This window comes from Ambystoma mexicanum, chromosome 5p (assembly GCF_040938575.1).
Source record: "Ambystoma mexicanum isolate Mex_15411 chromosome 5p, UKY_AmexF1_1, whole genome shotgun sequence".
Taxonomy (NCBI): domain Eukaryota; kingdom Metazoa; phylum Chordata; class Amphibia; order Caudata; family Ambystomatidae; genus Ambystoma; species Ambystoma mexicanum.
In genome coordinates this window covers 580,544,983-580,562,762 of record NC_090930.1, presented here as the reverse complement: position 1 = coordinate 580,562,762, position 17,780 = coordinate 580,544,983, and positions in this window count along the sequence as shown.

Here is a 17,780-nt window from a genome sequence, read left to right as displayed (position 1 = left end):
GTTGATATTCTGGATTCTTATGCATGTAAACTAAAAAGTGATTTTGTTTCTTTTCTTGGGCACAACACGCTCGACACAACTATGAATGGTATGTGCATTGCTTTATTATATTTTGAACATGGCATTAGCTGTCCACTATGTTTACTTTGAATTAAATGCATGTCTCATCAAAACAGTTAAAGCCTAATAGAGTGAAATATAACTCATGTACAGCCCTGATGAAGGTTTATCCGAAATGCATAGGCTATTGTACAAACATGGCAGACTGATATGAATGCTGAACTCAGTATAATGAGAATAATTGTTACTTGGAAAACTTATAACAGGAATGTGAATCAAACATTTCCTGTTGTGTTAACATCGATTCAAGACTCCATTTAGAAAGTTTTACTGTTTGAAAGAATCTATTGAATTCCTTTGAATTATTTTTTTTTGGAACCATTTTTGAAATTTGCAGCCCTTCGTAATGGGGGCCAACTGTGAAGGGCCAGTTCTAATAGGGTGGAATCATCTTGTTTGCTTTTCTTAGTTTCAGAACAAACCATATAGGCCACTCTAAAAAGTTGTTCCCAAATTACAGACTTTGGAATATAGGAAGCATGACTATCTCCGGGAGGAAGTCTAATAGACAAAGGTGCAATTTTTTTTAGATCAGAATAATTTCATAGTCGGAAGACCCATTGACGAATTCCCCAAATCAGACTGCAGACAGAGTTGGCAATTAAGTGAGGTGAGTGTATATCATCATTGCATGAGGTATTAGATTTAAGATATAGGGACTAGAGATAGTTTGATACGGCATGATTGACAATGGTAGACATCATTTTTTACAGCAGATCAAGAGACTCAGTCGGACAGAATAGCGAATAAACGAGGCCCGGCATACACAGCTCTATGTCCGAGGCACCCCACCTTCATAGTCTGCCATTGGCCCCCACAGCCTGCAAATTGACCTATGACCTATGGAGGAGTGCCGGCAGTCAAAACCGGCCCCCTCCAAAGGCTCACTCACAAGGCTGCTTCCTGTCTGACCCTGTCAGGCCCACGGCACGCTACTCTGCACGACCGACAACAGTCACAACCTCCAAAATGCATTCTGATGAAAGCCCTAACCATGTCTGTGAATTTAATCAACTCACACAGCATCCAGCCAATGTATTTGCTACCGATTGTATCTTGTGACACAACTTGGACTAAAAACAACAGCACGCACACCGAAAAGGCTGCACTGGCAATTAACCAGCGCCCTACTTTATAGCAAAACTATTGCCTAGCACTCAGCACCATAAGTGTTTCTCCTCCTACATCCTACCCGCACGCTTCTAGTACCTCCTCAACCCGTCTTTTAGGCCGCCTCGCACCCCCACCTGAGTACTCCTGTCACTGCTTACCCCCTCGATATCATACTCCCAATGAGCATACTACACCCACCCACCTCAACAGACTCAATCATGGCACTGCACGCCCAACCAAACTCACCCCCAACCCCGCTGAAATGCATCCTGGATGCACCTAACGCCATCACTGTAAAGACCCCACAGGAACCGTGAAACCTTAATGGTGCTTCAACAACCAACTACTGCCGACACGCACAGCTTAATGCCACACTGCATGAATCCTGTGAACCTGTTGTCACCACCACGATCAAGCCTTCCCCACCTGGTTCATGTGATGATGCTACCATGCATGTACCCTATGAACGGAGTGAAGCCACTGTGAAGGTGCACCCTCAACCCAATTTATGTGAACCTGCATATGATGATGACACTGCGAATGAACCCTGTGTACCTAATGATGCCACTATGAACGAGCCCCCCTCCTCTCCTGAATCATGTGAGTTTGGTGCTGCCACATGTGAATCTGACTATACCTCTGTGAATGATGCCACTGTGCTTGAACCTTGTGTTCTCAATGATGCCACTATGAATGAGCACCCCTCCTTTCATGAATCATGAAATTTTGATGCTGCCAAATGTTAATCTGATTATGCATCTGTGAATGATGCAACTCTGCTTAGACCTTGTGTATTCAATGATGCCACTATGAAGGAGCCCCCTCCATTCCTGAATCATGAGAGTTTGATGCTGCGACATGTGAATCTGACTATGCCTCTGTGCATGATGCCATGGTGCTTGCGCCACGTGTACTCAATTATGTCACTATGAATGAGCCCCCTTCTCTCCTGAATCATGTGATTTTGATGCTGCCACATGTGAACCTGACTATGCATCTGTGAATGATACCACTGTGCTTGAACCTTGTGTACTCAATGATGCCACTATGAACGAGCTCCCCTCCTCTCCTGAATCATGTGATTTTGATGCTGCCACATCTGAATCTGACTATACCTCTGTGAATGATGCAACTGTGCTTGAACCTTGTGTACTCAATGATGCCACTATGAATGAGCCTGCTCCCCTCCTCATGTTAATTCGATTTTGCCACATGCAAATCCGATCATGTCACTGTGAATGAACCATGTGTACCTAACGTTGACACTAAGAATGTTCCCACCCTACCTGGATCTTCTAACAGCCCATAACCACCCTTTAACAAGTGCAGACTCATTAACGCTAGGTCATTATTATCCCATGCCCTGGACATCTCTAACCTCGTTACCTCCTGCTACCTCTACACAGAACCTGTCTGCCTGCAGCGGCCGGCCCTTCTCTATCCCTTGCCATCCCCAGAGGGATACAGAATCGTGAAATTGGATATGTCCATTAGAGAGATACTGAGCCAACCCTTCACATCAGGAGAGTTACTTTCAATCAAACTCTAGCTCCTTAATGCTGCTTCACTGTCCTTCCACATCATATACAGATCGCCAGGCCCTCTCCAATGTTTTGACAAGGATATAGCCCACCTCCTATCCAGCAACACCAAGCCATCTTCAAGAATTATCATTCTAGGGGACTTCAATTTAGGTCTCAATGATAGCTCAGACATCAATGCCACAGCCATACATAACATGATTGACTCATTAGGATTTAACCTGTGTATTAATCACCCAACTCACAACAAAGGCCGAACCTTAGACTGGCTTGCGGACCTGAACAGGATGACCAGCATCACTGACAACTCCCCTTGCTTCTGGTCTGATCACAACGTCATTGCCTTCTCCATCCCTAAACAAAATCTGCTCAAAGTCCCTCCTCAACTTGTCCCAGCATCGCAAGAAAGAAACAATTGCACATCAACCATTCTGACATGCTTCCTCCTGCTGCGACCAATCACAGATCACACCCATTCAGCCTGCAACCTTGGCTCAATGGTAGTACTGTACAACACCACTCTCCTACAGGCGCTCGACAAAATAGCAACAGTGAGCCTCTGCATACTTAAACCAGTAATTCAACTTAACTCCGTGTACACACCTCACCTCAAAAACCTAAGGTAAATTAAGCAGGAAACCGAGTCCTCATGGAATGCCTTCCTACCAAGGCCAACAGAGATCTCTTCCTGACCTCAGCAAAAATCTACAAACAAGCTATAACCCAGGCAAAGAGCCTCACATAGAAACGATCGGATAACACCAGATCAGGCAGTAAAGAACTCTTTGGCATCCTGCGGGAACTCGAGTCTGCAGTCAATGCACTAGAAACCTGCCGCAAAGACACAATCTGGTGTACCAACATCCAAAAAGCACTCCTAGAGAAAATATCCATGCTACAGACTAAAATTGACAACATAAAAAAATGTACTTACCCGAGATACCAGAGCTCATACAAACAACAATTCAAACACATTCAACCATTCGAATTTAGACCAGTCTCTATCCCAGAGGTCACTAAGATTATTTCTAGCCTTAAACCATTGAGGTGCCAAGACAACATTTTTCCTGCTCCCCTCATCAAAGACTGTGCTACCGAGCTCGCCCCATTCATCACCTCCCTCATCAACAACTCCTTCACACAACTTGACTATTCTAACGTCCTTTTTGCTGGCACTGCGGAAATAAATCTCAACATATTACAAATCATTCAAAATAATGCACTGAACATTCCTAAAAGGGAGTACATTTCCCATGCCAGGCGTGAGGCTCACTGGCTCCCGATCAAAGAATGCATCCTATTCAAGACCCTAGCTATAACCCACAAGTACCTCTCTCTCACAGCCCCCTCTTATCTCTCTGAAAAAGTAGTCTTAGCTTTTTCCTCCAGACCCAAAAGATCACCCTACTCAAATCAGCTAAACATCCCCAACTTCAAAAGGGCTAAATCTGAAGGCTCCAGCTTCCCCGTCCTAGCTCCTAACCATTGGAATGCCCTCCCTACGTCCCTAAGAAATTAGACCTCCCACTTATCCTTCCGTAAGGCACTCAAGACCAAGCTCTTCAATTAGCCCACTCCACCTATTAAGCCCACCCAGACATCTGTTCTAGGAAGGTATTGAGTTATCTATGACTTACCTGTAACCATTGAAGTGTAGAGACCCCCTCTTACTATAACAATGTCACAACTAACTACCAACTGTCTGGTATCTGGATCACTGTAACCACAGACAGGCAGTCTTGCGGTTTCATGTAACTAAGTAAGCCTTGTTGTTTTTCATGTAACTAAGTAAACTGTGTTGTAACAGTGCCACAATGACCCAGGGCCGCTTTATGTGCTTTAGAAATGTAAAAAATAAAATAAACAAGTCATTATCCCTAATAATCTAAAAGATGCCTGGGTCCTTCCACTCTTAAAAACACCAACGCTAGACCCTAACATCCCAACTAACTACCACCCCATCACTACCGTCCCCTTCCTCCTTAAAATCCTAGACAGAGTCGCCTATCTACAGATACAAGAATACCTTGAGGAGAACAACCTCCTAGGCTTGTGCCTATAGGGATTCTGGCCCAAACATGGAACGGAAACGGCACTCCTTGAACTAAAAATTCAGATGGATGAGATCATTGACGGTGGCAACCTAGATATCCTACTCCTCCTCGATCTATCCACAGTTTTTGACCTAGTGAAACAAAAATTCTGCGCCAACACCTATCTCCCGCAGCCCACTTCACCCGGAAAGCCATAGATTAGATTGAATCATTCCTCTCAGAACGAACAATTAGAGTTTTCTCCAACATAGCTGATGCCGCTCCTGCTCCAGTCCCCTGCAGTGTGCCCCAAGGATCTTGCGTGTCATCCACACTATATGCAATTTTCACTAAGCCACTGTTCGAGTGACTAGATGAATTTAGAGTGTCCTATACCAACTATGCTGGTGACACACAGATCCTAGTGCATATCACAGGGAACCATGAGAAGGATTCCACCACCCTCAATAACATCTACCAGATTATCCAACCTTGTCTGGCACAACATAAACTTTGCCTGAACAATGGAAGAACTGAGCTACTATTGGTAGGTACCCAAACACGACAACAAAAGTTTGACCCAAAATACAACACCTTCGTAATAGACGGAAACGCCATCACCGTCCTGAAGGAGGTGAACACACTTGGAGTTTGCCTTGATTCCTCATTATCGCTCACCATACAAGTCAACGCAACAGCCTCATCTGCAGCATGGACTGCTAAACTCATTAATGCATGCAGATCAGCAGCCATAGCCAAAGCCATCATCCTTTCCGAATTCGACTACTGCAATGTCCTGTTTGCAGGCTCCTCTGCTAGCAACATCAAAAAGCTCCAAGTCACACAAAATGATGCATTATGAGCAGTACTAAATATATCCAATAGAGAGCACATCTCTTAAACGAGACACAAAACACACTGGCTACCGGTCCAGAATGGATCAGGTACAAAAACGTATCCATTACTCACAAATGCCTAGCTAACACTGCCCCGAAATACCTCTCCAACATAATCACATCATCCCAAACTAACACACCCACCCACGCCTCCACCTTTCATGTCTTCATCATGCCCACATTTAAGAGAATGAAGGCAGGGGGCTGTAGCCTCCCAGTCGTGGCAGCCAAACAATGGAATTCCCTCCCCCTAGCCATCAGATCTGCCCCTTCCCAGCCATCTTTCTGCAGGAATCTCAAAATGTGGCTCCTCACCCAAAATCTGTAGAAATGTCCCACATGCACTCCCACCATCAGTACTCCTAGTTCCCTCTGCACTCTGTGTTTATAAGCCAACTGTACATACTGTACATACTGCATATACTAGATAATGGATCAATGCACTCCTTGTAGTTACTGCCTGTACTGTTTATGTAAAAAGATAGTGTTTTTCCTGTGTTGTCCAGCACCCAGATACCTACGGGTTTGGTGCGCTTTACATATGATAAATAAATAAATAAAATACAGATGAGGCAGGTGAGATTGGATGCACATTATCTAATATACATTATGATCAGATCAGAAATTGCTCATTCCGGTAATTGGGATTATTTTCTGATCATCAGGGAAGTGAATGTAACAAGTGATTGTGTGAAAAACAAACCAAACTGTGTATTCCAGAGGATTCCGGAATATATCAGTTATTGGTTGGAAGATGATTTATATTGTGTTGAATATGACTATTGAGTGATCATTTATTGAAAGATGGATACTTATTGACAGCATTGTTTTCTGAATTCCCTTGATGGAGAGAGATCCTCTCGAAATGAGTTCAGACACTCCCTTTTTTAAGATTTTCTATTACTAATTTCTTTATCAAAAAATCACTTTGTACCAATTGATATTAAGGAATTAATATAAGTACTTACTTTACTTCAATGATTGAAAACTGTCTCCAAAAGTCCATCATTACTATTATCTTGAATCTATTAATTATCAATTGAATATGTATGTGAAAACATTTGGCGATTAGCCCAAGATAGCGTGCAGGGAACGGGAGTTCACAACGTGAATACAGAGGGAAATTGTAATGAATCACAACAACTAACAGGTGTGTTTTTTTTGGTTTTGACAAAGGGTGGCTGAAAAGTAAAAGCAGCCGCATGTGAAATTTTTCTGAATAACATATGCATTCACATGTTTGGCTCCAGGTCACACGATTGGACTTATCTACAAAAACTCCATTAGGAAAGGCATTTTGGATCAGATAAATTTAATTATAAACACCCCATCAGATATTGACAATTAGAAGAGGAAGTGGACTGATCTGCATAGTTGAGAGAGGGAAAATAACCTGCAGTTAAAAGACTATGCCAATGTTACAGAAGGTAGTACGGCTTTAGAGAACGTGTCATTTATCTGCAGCAATGAATACTAGTCACAATGGACATTGGCAGCACTGAAGGAAGTTGTTTCTTACTAGAGGGATAAGAGTTGGAATAGTGAAATGTTACCCATGAATTGAGAACGGACTTTAGCATAATGTTTAATTGGATTATCAGATTCTGTGTGAGACTTTGATCCTGTGGGTAGATGGTTGGTTCAAAATAGTAAAGCTACCATCTGCCTGTGTGTGTAGTACAGCAATGTTGTAGATGACCAGTTTTAGGGGCACATTTGAATTTAAGGAAATCCAAACTGTATGATCAGGGTATCTAAAATTAGAAATGGCTGGTTGTTGGCCTAGGTATTCCAGAGGTCTGGGGGTTACTATGAGCTTAACCGTTCAACTCTCAGGGCCCAACGACCCTCCCCCAGTAACAAACGGAGGACTCAGCCAAGGGCAAGGTGGAAATGTCGTTTATTACACAAACTGACAGGGTTCATACAGGACATTCGAAAATTCCCTGAATCTGTGCTCCTGAGCCCTTGTTGGACCATTTTGTTGTCCACTTGTTTCACAACATGGGCCCTTCCCTGAAAAACCTATCAGTCCTTTTGGTTGGGTGATAGGAGTGGTATCCCTTATAGATTTTGTGTTATTGGCTCTTACATGTTAGATGGCTAGCCTGCCCCCTTTCCCAAGATACTATCTATTACATTGTTGCAGAGTCTCAGGATTACCATTGGCCCTTGCCCTCTGCCATCCATCCCTGGATTTCTGTTCCCTGATTGGATGAAACTGATCTCTCCAGGCCTGGGACCCGCTCTGTTGTCAGCACTCTCTGCACATCTTTAACGTGATGAGAATGACTATGTGTTCCCAATGTAACTGTTAGAAGTACCAACTTTGCCTGCGAGAGTGCTCTCAACGTTGCAACATTGTTAATGATTCCATGTTTCTCTTCATGTCTGTGTTGCTGAGAACCGCACGTCTTCAAACTGTGGTTGAATAACCCTTGTCTAGCTCAGCTGCATCACATGGTTGAGTACCACAAAATCAAGCTCTTCTGGTCTGCAATTTATACAGATTTATTCTGTTTTTCTGCAGATGGCCCTTTGTCATTTTAGTTTTGGAATGTGTTGCTTGTCTCTGGCCTTGGCTGTGACCCCTGGCCTGCTGTTCTGTGCAGCCTGGTTCTGCTTTCCCTCATCTCTTGTCGTCTGGCCTGTGGCCTCATGTGATCCTCATTATACTTATATTATGATTTCGACATCTCTATACCATGCTCTGTTTCACATAGGTTAGTCATATCTGGTCCATCCAGGCTCCTTGTGTGATCCTGTAGTTCCATAGGGTAGGTTGCCATAAAAATCTGCAAGCTTGGTCTGCATCTCAACGTTCACCTTGCATTCAGGGATTATGCACTTGGTTAATGAGAAAATAATAAAAGCTTTTGACAGCATGTATATGTATCTGTATTCTATCTACAGAACTGTGTAAGCATGTTCTTCGTGTGTTCACATTTATGTTTATGTAACTTCATGCATGGCTGCGAGTGAACTTCGTGACTAACATTGTTATTTCGTGGTGTCACTAATCATGTCAGCACATTGGTTTCTCAGCATTAGTCAATGTCTTTTTTTTCTTTCTTTTATGGAAATGATGTATTAATGTTGATAAATGGAATTTGGTAAAAGGTTATATTTTAAACCAATAAAATAAATAATTAAAAATAATAAGGCCTTTTGACTGTATACGGTTTGAATGGCTGTCTCACATAATATATCTCTGCATATCTAGATGTCACTGGCCCTCCTGGGGGCTGTTCCATAGCGAGTGGCTTCGTGCTTTTCTGATGCTACAGGCAGCCATGTTCATGTTGGGGAAGAGGGGCATTGCATGGACCCTCTCTTCAGTCCCCCCTCTGGCCGACCTGTTGATCAAACCTCCATACTTCATCACTCTTGCTCTATGTAGTCATATCTTTGTTACTCCTCCAAGATGTCCATAGCAATTTGCATGGTCATCGAAACTCCAGGTCATATAACTGCAATCCCCTTCCGGGTTGCACGATACCCATTTCACCCAGTATTTGTTGTTGTCAAAGGGATTATTGAATGTTATCATCTCAGTCGGAAACAATGGGCAGTCCTTTATCTTTGTGTTTCTACTATCTTGTCCTTTTCTTCCTAAACATTTACATCCACTAACACCTTCATCCCTATTGTCTTCTCAGTAGTTTTGCGACATTGTGCAATGCAGATCTTAATCACACACAGTCCTACCAGATCTAAAACTAGTGCCCCTGGTAATACCTTCAGCCTGTCTGCTAACCATGTTGGCATCCATGACCATATATATGACAGTCAGCGCTGGTCTTTTCCTGTTCCTTTGGCTTGCTCCTCCATTTTGGCCTGCATTTTCAATAATCTTGTCACTGCTTCTGTCAGTGTGCCATTCTCTCCATCAAACGTGCAGCAGGAACTCCCGATCTTGGAACAAACTCCACCTTCTATTACTGTGGAGAGCAATCAACCACACAGCTCGGAGCACTACTTTTATTGCAGTGAGGCCTTACTGTAGAGTGTATTGGCTGCATCACCTTCCTTCTTGTTATCTCCGACCATTTCGGATTTGTATATGGCTGTACAGCTGGAACTACTGACGCCAAAATTATTTCTGTCCTGCTGAACAACCTATGCTCAGGTGGTACATGGTCTAGTGATTCTGATTATGATAAACAAAAATTGTCTCTTTACACTCTACTCACTTCTTCTGACCATTTCTTTCTTCCCTTCTCTTCCACTTCCATGGATCTCTTATTTCTTTTGTTACATCCATTTTAGGGAAGTTGTCCATCTTTATGTCCTTTTGAGGTATCACCAGTTCTGGCATATTAATGTGTACCGACGAGAAAGCTCCTCCCCAGTTTGATGGCAGATTCTTGTATGCCTTGAATCTGCAGGCCCAATAGTGATTAATTAATACTGCTGTGCCAAACTTCATTGCTGCATGCTTTTCTGTGTGCCTGCACTCAGTGTTTTCTCCAGCCTTTACAGCACTGTCATTCTGGTAACATAGTACTGGTTTATTCAGTGGTATTATGGGCATTGGTCCAGCTTCATTGTCCACGCAGGTGAGCAACTTGGTGCTTGCATCCCAATCTTTTCTCATTGTACTGTGTTTACTAGTGTTTACTAGTGATTGCACTAGGGTGTGTGACTTGCTACCTAGTACTCCCTCCTTACATCCTCCTGTTCTGGCCATACTCAAGCATTTGTGGTCGTTCCCAACCTCCTGTTGCTCCTCCTATTTCCTTGGCCCCACCCCCTCTTCAGGCAGGGCAATTCCTTCAGTGTTATTGTTTTTGTCTTTCCTTTCTGTGGGCCATCAGTTATGTGTTATATGGCCTGATCTAATTGCCAGTAGTTGTTATCAAGTCAAGAGTCTTTATACAACTGTCTTCATATGGACATTTCCCCTTGGATATCCATCTCAATGTTGCTGTTTTCCCTTGGAATCTTCCTCAGGTTGTAACCATGGATAGGTACATAAGGCATTGTGCTCTTGCTTCAGGTATTTCAGTTGCTATAACCGTTCTGGAGGTACTCATGGCATAAGGGATTCATTAGCAGACATAGCAGCTATCTCCAATAGTTTCTTTGCCTACTTTGGTCATGTGCTTGTACCACATGTTGTTAGATACTCGAGCAGTATCAGTGAGATATAGGTTCACCCCTCCCATGTCTGTATCAACACTGCGCTTACCTCTCCTTACTGGGATTACAGTGTTCCTGTGTCCACCTGACATGATCATTCCACCTGCTGATGTTGGTGTAGTTTTAGTAGAGGATACAGCAATAGCACCAGCAAAGATGGATATGTGCCAAAAAAGGAAAGCAAAAACAGCATTGGAAATATGAGACAAAACAAAAACTTTTTAAATAACGTTTTCCATTTTACCTGTGCTGCTTGGATCCTTGTGCAACTTGAAGATATAAGTTGCATGCATAAAATGTGCAGAAATTAGCGCTATAGTATTAGTATGGTATAAATTAAAGCACTGTTGACCATGTAGTCGGCCATGGCAAAATGAATAGTTGACCCAGCACAGCTTTAATTATTGGGTCACAGAGTACTGCAAGGACAGATGGGTTTCCTCTTTCTAGTTGTGGGTAAACCTGGGCCAGATATGCAATGAAGTTGCAGAAATACACATTAGGGTGACGTCCCTGGGTTCTGTTGGATCTCATAACAAATCAGACAAACTGGTCCTGGAAAGTTTCAGGAAGGGGATCAGTGGGAACCATGGAAGAAATGCAATAAAAATAGTCACGTGTTCAAAATGAATGTGTGCGGAAAGAAAAACAACAAACAGCAGTGTGCCCTCACTCTGCATGTGTAGGAAGTCCTTGCCATAACTCTGCAGCCCATGAGCGAGTAACCATTGGGTGTCCTCTACTAGGCTGTGCTGATTCGAGATTATTGTTCTGCTCTTCTTGTTGAGGATCTTGGGCCCTGTCAGTGTTGGTGCTAGGAGGGGCTACTGCTTTGTAGAGCTTGATGTCGCTGAGGTGTTTCCTAGTGGTCTTCCCAACTAATTTCACTGCTCTCTCAGTTACCGGTTCTACCACACGCGGGCCTTTATACCGTGTGTCAGGAAAATGTTCTTCAGGCCTCTCCAGTTGTCTTTGAAGCTGGCGAGAAATAAAAGAGGCACTAGCAGTCAAGAACATTGTATACTCGTACATTTCCTGACCCAATACATCAGACACATTTTCAGCATCCTTTATTGCCTAGTGGGAGGAGCCACGGGAAGTCACATGCAAAGTCCTGTCACCACCTCATGTGGAGTTAAATGGTGGTTGGAACCGGACTCTCAGTGCGAACAATGCTAAGGGAATGCAATGCAGGCAGTTTTTTATTCAGGGTCTTCTTAATTTTGGCAATAGCCTCATTGAGCAAGCTGTTGAGATGCTCACAAAATCCTGGTTGCCTGCAGAGATAGGCACAGGATAATTTGTGTTGGATTCCTAGAAGAGTTTCTATGTGCCGGAATATCTCATTGGCGAAGTGAGGGCTGTTGTCTGACCATAGAACCTCACATATGCACCATCGTGGGAATTTCTCCCGAACCTGGAATTTCGCTGCTCTAAGGGCATCAGGATGGGAACAAGTACCAGTCTCAAACCAAATGGAAAATTGACACGCAAGCACTATCATGTAGCGGTACCCTTTGCAAACTTGGATCATGTTGACATAGTCGACATGCAGGTGTTGGAATGGACCCACTGGGTGAGGTATGGCTCCTCTCACTACCCTCAATGTATGACATGCAGTATATTGTTTACACACTAGACAATTAGTCATGAATTTGCCAAGTTAGGACACAACCATGTTTCTCCAATATGAGCAGCACGCACCCCCTTCGCTGTATGGGTTGGATAGTGTAATTGTGTCAGTGCTGAGTGCAATAATGGAAAAGACATTACCACCTTCCCTGTATTGTTTTGCCTCCATAGTGCATCTGTCAGAGAAACTGTACATCCCCTCCTTAGCCACAGCTCTTTTTCTTGCCTGGGTGCAGCTCCTGAAGCTCCATAATTTGTGTTACTGATAATGTGTAAAACCCCTCTTTTAGTATCATAGTTCTTTCATAGTCACGCGTGTTGGTACAAGGCCTACATTTCTAAAATTTTCCCAAAATAGGTGGCACGTTTAGCTTCTGCATTTGCTGCTTCTCTACGCCTGAAGATGGAATCCTCCCCTTGTGTGTGTGCTTGGCACTTCACTATTGCCATTCGCTCTGGGAGATCTATGACCTCTATCAATTTACCCAATAGGAGTGTGTGCTGCACCAGTGACCCATCAGCATGCCTGAAGGCCCTCCTCATTCAACCTGACAGCCCAGAATGCATTGTGGATGCCACATAGGCTGAATCTTAGTAAACCATCAATTACTTCCCCCTGCTGTGCTCCAATCCCAATATTAAGGCCACTAATTCTGCTGCTTGTGCTGAGTAATGTGACAACAGGTGTGGGCTTGTCACTACCTGCTGTCCCAATATGCCTTTCCCCAGTCGTTTGGAGAATTGTTGAGGACCTGTCAATGTAAAGCACGCCTCCCCTGTACCTTGCGAGTGTCACTGAATTATTCTATATTTGCTGCACAGTTGTGTACATATTCGCTCATGGCGTTGCTATGCTGTGCTGTCACTAATGATGTCAGCACATTGGTTTCTCAACATTAATCAACATCATCCATCGAGGACTTTGCGTCCATGACCATTGTTGAAACACCTGTATCCATAAAGACAATGGTGCTCATTACGAGTCTGGCGGTAACCGTGCCGGTACTACTGGCAGGTTTCCGTCAGACCCGTAAAGATTTACTGGCACCTGACTTGCTGGTAACACCGGGGAATTACAAACCCGGCATTCCGGAAAGTCAGGCACCAGTTATTTGCAATTCCCCATTCCCATAGAGTCCAAAAGGACTGATTTGGGAATGGGGAACATGAAAGCACTGGCACCCTTAATAACAGTGCCGGTGCTTGTGTGACGGTCTACTTACCATGGCCGATGTGTCCGGTAGGGTCTGACGTGTCGGGCACAGTGGCTCCATCATGCAGACCTGTAATATGACAGTCCAGTAACAATGGTGCCGGTAAGCTTACCAGCATCGTTGTTTCCGGACTGGCAAGCTCAGAATGAGCCCCAATGACTGGATAAGGTTTGAATGGCGGTCTAATAGAATATCTCTGTGCATATGTAGATGTGACTGGCCCTCCTGGGGGCTGTCCGAATAGCGAGTGTCTTGGTGCCTTTTTGACTCTTTGAGCAGTCATGTTCATGGGGGTGAACAGGGGTATTCCAGGGACCTTCTTTTCAGTTGTGGCTTTTGTGTTGTTTGCTTTTCATTAGCCTACACTTGAGGAAGCATTTGAATAGTGTTCTATGGGCTTGTAGAACACTGTTTTCATGTAACAAACACTGTTTGCATGTAACAATATGTTCTACTAATGTGCTTTTCCGAATGTTGCTTTCTTCTACTCATACACAGTTTTTTTTAAATTATTTATTTATACAAATTATATAATAACAATGAACAGTCCATCAAAGCAAATTACAAGAATCAAAACAATGTAACAACATGCAGAAACACAATATACACATTTACAGAAAATAAAACTAGTACATATTCAAAAAGTCATCCCAAATCTTTGCATGTAATGACAGTTTCCCTTGTCTCTTATAAATCACTCTTTCTATATTTGCAAGACTGGTCATCCCATCAATCCAATCATCAACAGTATGTGCAACCTGGGATTTCCAGCCCCTCAACACCATCTTTTTGGCCACTCCTGCTCCAACAAAGCAATATTTTTTTTCTGAGAGTCAGAAAGGTCCTCAATCAACTCAACACCTCCCAAGATCATTGTTTTGAAATCCAATGCAACATCCAAATTCAGAACACGTAAACAGATGCAACATACGTACTGCCAAAAACCCTGTACTCTCACACAATCCCACAGCAAATGTTCTAAACTACCCAATCCATTCCCACAACACCAGCATTCATCTGTCTCCACCATACCTCTCTTAAATAGACATTCTGGACTCCAAAACACTCTGTTGAGTACCTTTATTCGTCTCGAGCGTTTCTCCAAATTTACAGAACATAGCTTAACATTAGCACACATCTCCAACCACATCTCAGGCATAATCTCACACCCCAATCTCCTGCCCCAATCAGCTCTCAATTCAGAATTCTCTTTATAAGCAGATACAATTTGATGGTATATCCTGCTAGCAATTGAACCACATCCTGGATCCCTCTCCTTAAGAAAGAGATACATCATTTTATTCCCTTGATCTGCCACATCACTTTTCAATTTTCTGAAATCAACAGCTTGGAAATGTTCAACGTTAAATTTCTCACATAACTCTCTTTCTCCAATTCACTCACCATCCTTAATGACATCCCCAATCCAGTATATACCACTCAGAAACCACTCCGGCCACAATAGAGTCTTTCCCCCAACAGTAATTGACGGATTCAGACAAATCGAAGCATGAGTGGTTTTCAAAGATTCCACCCCACCAATTCATGTATATTGATCCAAGTCTCTCTCAAAAAGACAGTCAATGGCATTTTCCTAGATAACCTGCTTGTGGCCGTAAGAATCTCCCAAGGAGACAGCAGGCCCAATAAACTTGCCTCTGCGATAGCCCATTTATCTGGTGATTTCTTCAAAAGGGTACAAGAAAAATGACTAGAGAAAGCCAAATGATACGCTTTGAAATTCGGGACACCTAGTCCCCCTTTTTCTACAGGCAAATGAAGTTTCCACAACTTTAACCGTGGCGGCTTGTTTTCCCAGAGACTGTAACAAACCATCAATTTTCTTCCAATAAAATTGACTAATTTTCACCGGAAGCATAACTAGGATGTAATTAACTCTCGGAGCACCATTCATTTTTAGAGCGTTCACCTTGCCCCATAGGGAAAAATGAAGCAGAGGCCACCTCTGCAAGTTATTTTTTAAATCATTACACACCTCGTTCATATTCATCCTTGCCATGTCATCCACCAATGGGGTCAGCCAAACACCCAGGTACTTCAGTTTACTGTCACACCACTGAAAACCCATTCTAGTAATCCAACTCTTATCACAGTATCCTGATATTGGTAACACTTCAGATTTGGTCCAATTTACCTGGTACCCTGCAACATCATGAAACCTGTTTAATACATTTAACAAGGCAGGTAGTGACACTTCCAAATTCCGTAACAATAGTAGCAGATCTTCCGCATAAAAACCATAATTTTTGCTCAACTCCATGAAAGTTTAGACCTCGGACTTCCGCGTCACATCTCAAGGCTATTGCCAAAGGTTCCATGGCCAAAACAAATATAAGAGGAGACAGAGGACACCCTTGTCTAGTACCCCTCCGCAACTCAAAAGAATCGGATAATTGGCCATTGGTTCTAACCTTGGCCGTCGGACATGCATATAACAGGGAAATCCAGGAAATAAAGTCCTCTCCCAAGTTCATAGCTCGTAAGACCAAAAAAAGATACTTCCAGTCAACTCGATCAAATGCCTTTTCCGCAACCAGAGAGAACACTGCTATATCAACTTCGAAGCTACGGGCATGTGTCATCATCATCAACAAGTTCCTCATATTACTAGATGTTCTACGACTATTACAAAACTGATCAGTGTTTACCAGCTTCACTAATAAATGATCCAAGCGTAAGGCTAACAACTTCGCCAATATTTTGTTGTCCGTATTTATTTATCTGATCGGACGATAGCTAGAAGTCAAACTGCTATCTTTACCTTTCTTAAGAAAAACCAATATAGTTGCATGGTTGGTAGATGACGGAAGAAGACCCACCTCTCTGGATTCTGTATACATATCCCGCAAAAGCTCCACCGCCGAATGAGGTTATATTTTATAAAACTCGGCAAGCAATCCGTCAGGCCCAGGAGACTTGCCTGGGTTTAGCTTTCCAATTGCAGATCTCAACTCATCAACAGTCACTCCAACATTCAAAAATCGATTTTTCCAAATCATCCACTCTAGGAATTTCTAAACCATCCAGAAAAGACTCATCCAGACCATTGACATCCAATTCATTTTGATATAGCTTCATGTAGTATTCCTTGAAGGCCCCATTAATCCCCTTAGGGTCAAATGTCACCAAACCGTCCATCCCCTTTACAGAGGTGATGGCCATTTCCGATTGCTGTAGTCTCAATCTATAGGCAAGCCAACAATCGCATTTTTCCCCATATTCAAAATATGAGCATTTCAACTTGTACAAGTCATTTTCAGATTTCACTCTCAAAATGTCATTCAATTCTCTCTGCAGTCTTCTAAGTGCCAACCTCTTTTCCGAGTTAGTAGGGTCACTTAATAAATCAATCAAGATCAGTTCCATACGTTTGTCTAAATAAAGACTTGTCTTCTCCAGATTGTTTCTCTTGCTACTGGACAACCCCAAAATAAGGCCCTGCATTGTACATTTAAAGGCCTCCTAGACTGTCTTAACTTTGAGCCCCTCAGTTCTATTTTCTGCAACAAACTGATCAGCCTCAGATCTAATTTTATCCACAATGTCCTCATCTTGTAGAATTGAGGTGTTCATCTTCCAACAAAACGATCTGCTAGTATCGAAGTCCAGCTTCACATAAAAAAAACAGGTGCATGATCCGTAACAGCAATACTACCAATCTCACAACCTGCTATGTTCGAAGTCATTGACCCCACCGTGAAAAACATATCAATATGGGAATAAGTATTATGAGATCCAGAAAAAAGGTGTATTCTCTCAAATCTGAATTACGTAGTCTCCACCAATCTTTCAAATCTAATTCAGATACAAGTGACTGAAATGAACAAAATGTAGGATCCCTGATCAAATTTGTAAGAGGTCTGCTTCGATCTATGTTATGATAAATAGCCAGATTAAAATCCCCCCCAGAATAATATTCCGGGAACCATAATCTTGCAACATCTGAGCCACCTTACCAAAATATGAGCCATCATCTGAGGAGGGACCATAGACATTACAAAGAATTCTCTTAACCCCTTGAATTTCCGCTAAAAGTACAATGATCCTGCCTTCATCATCCAAGCGTTA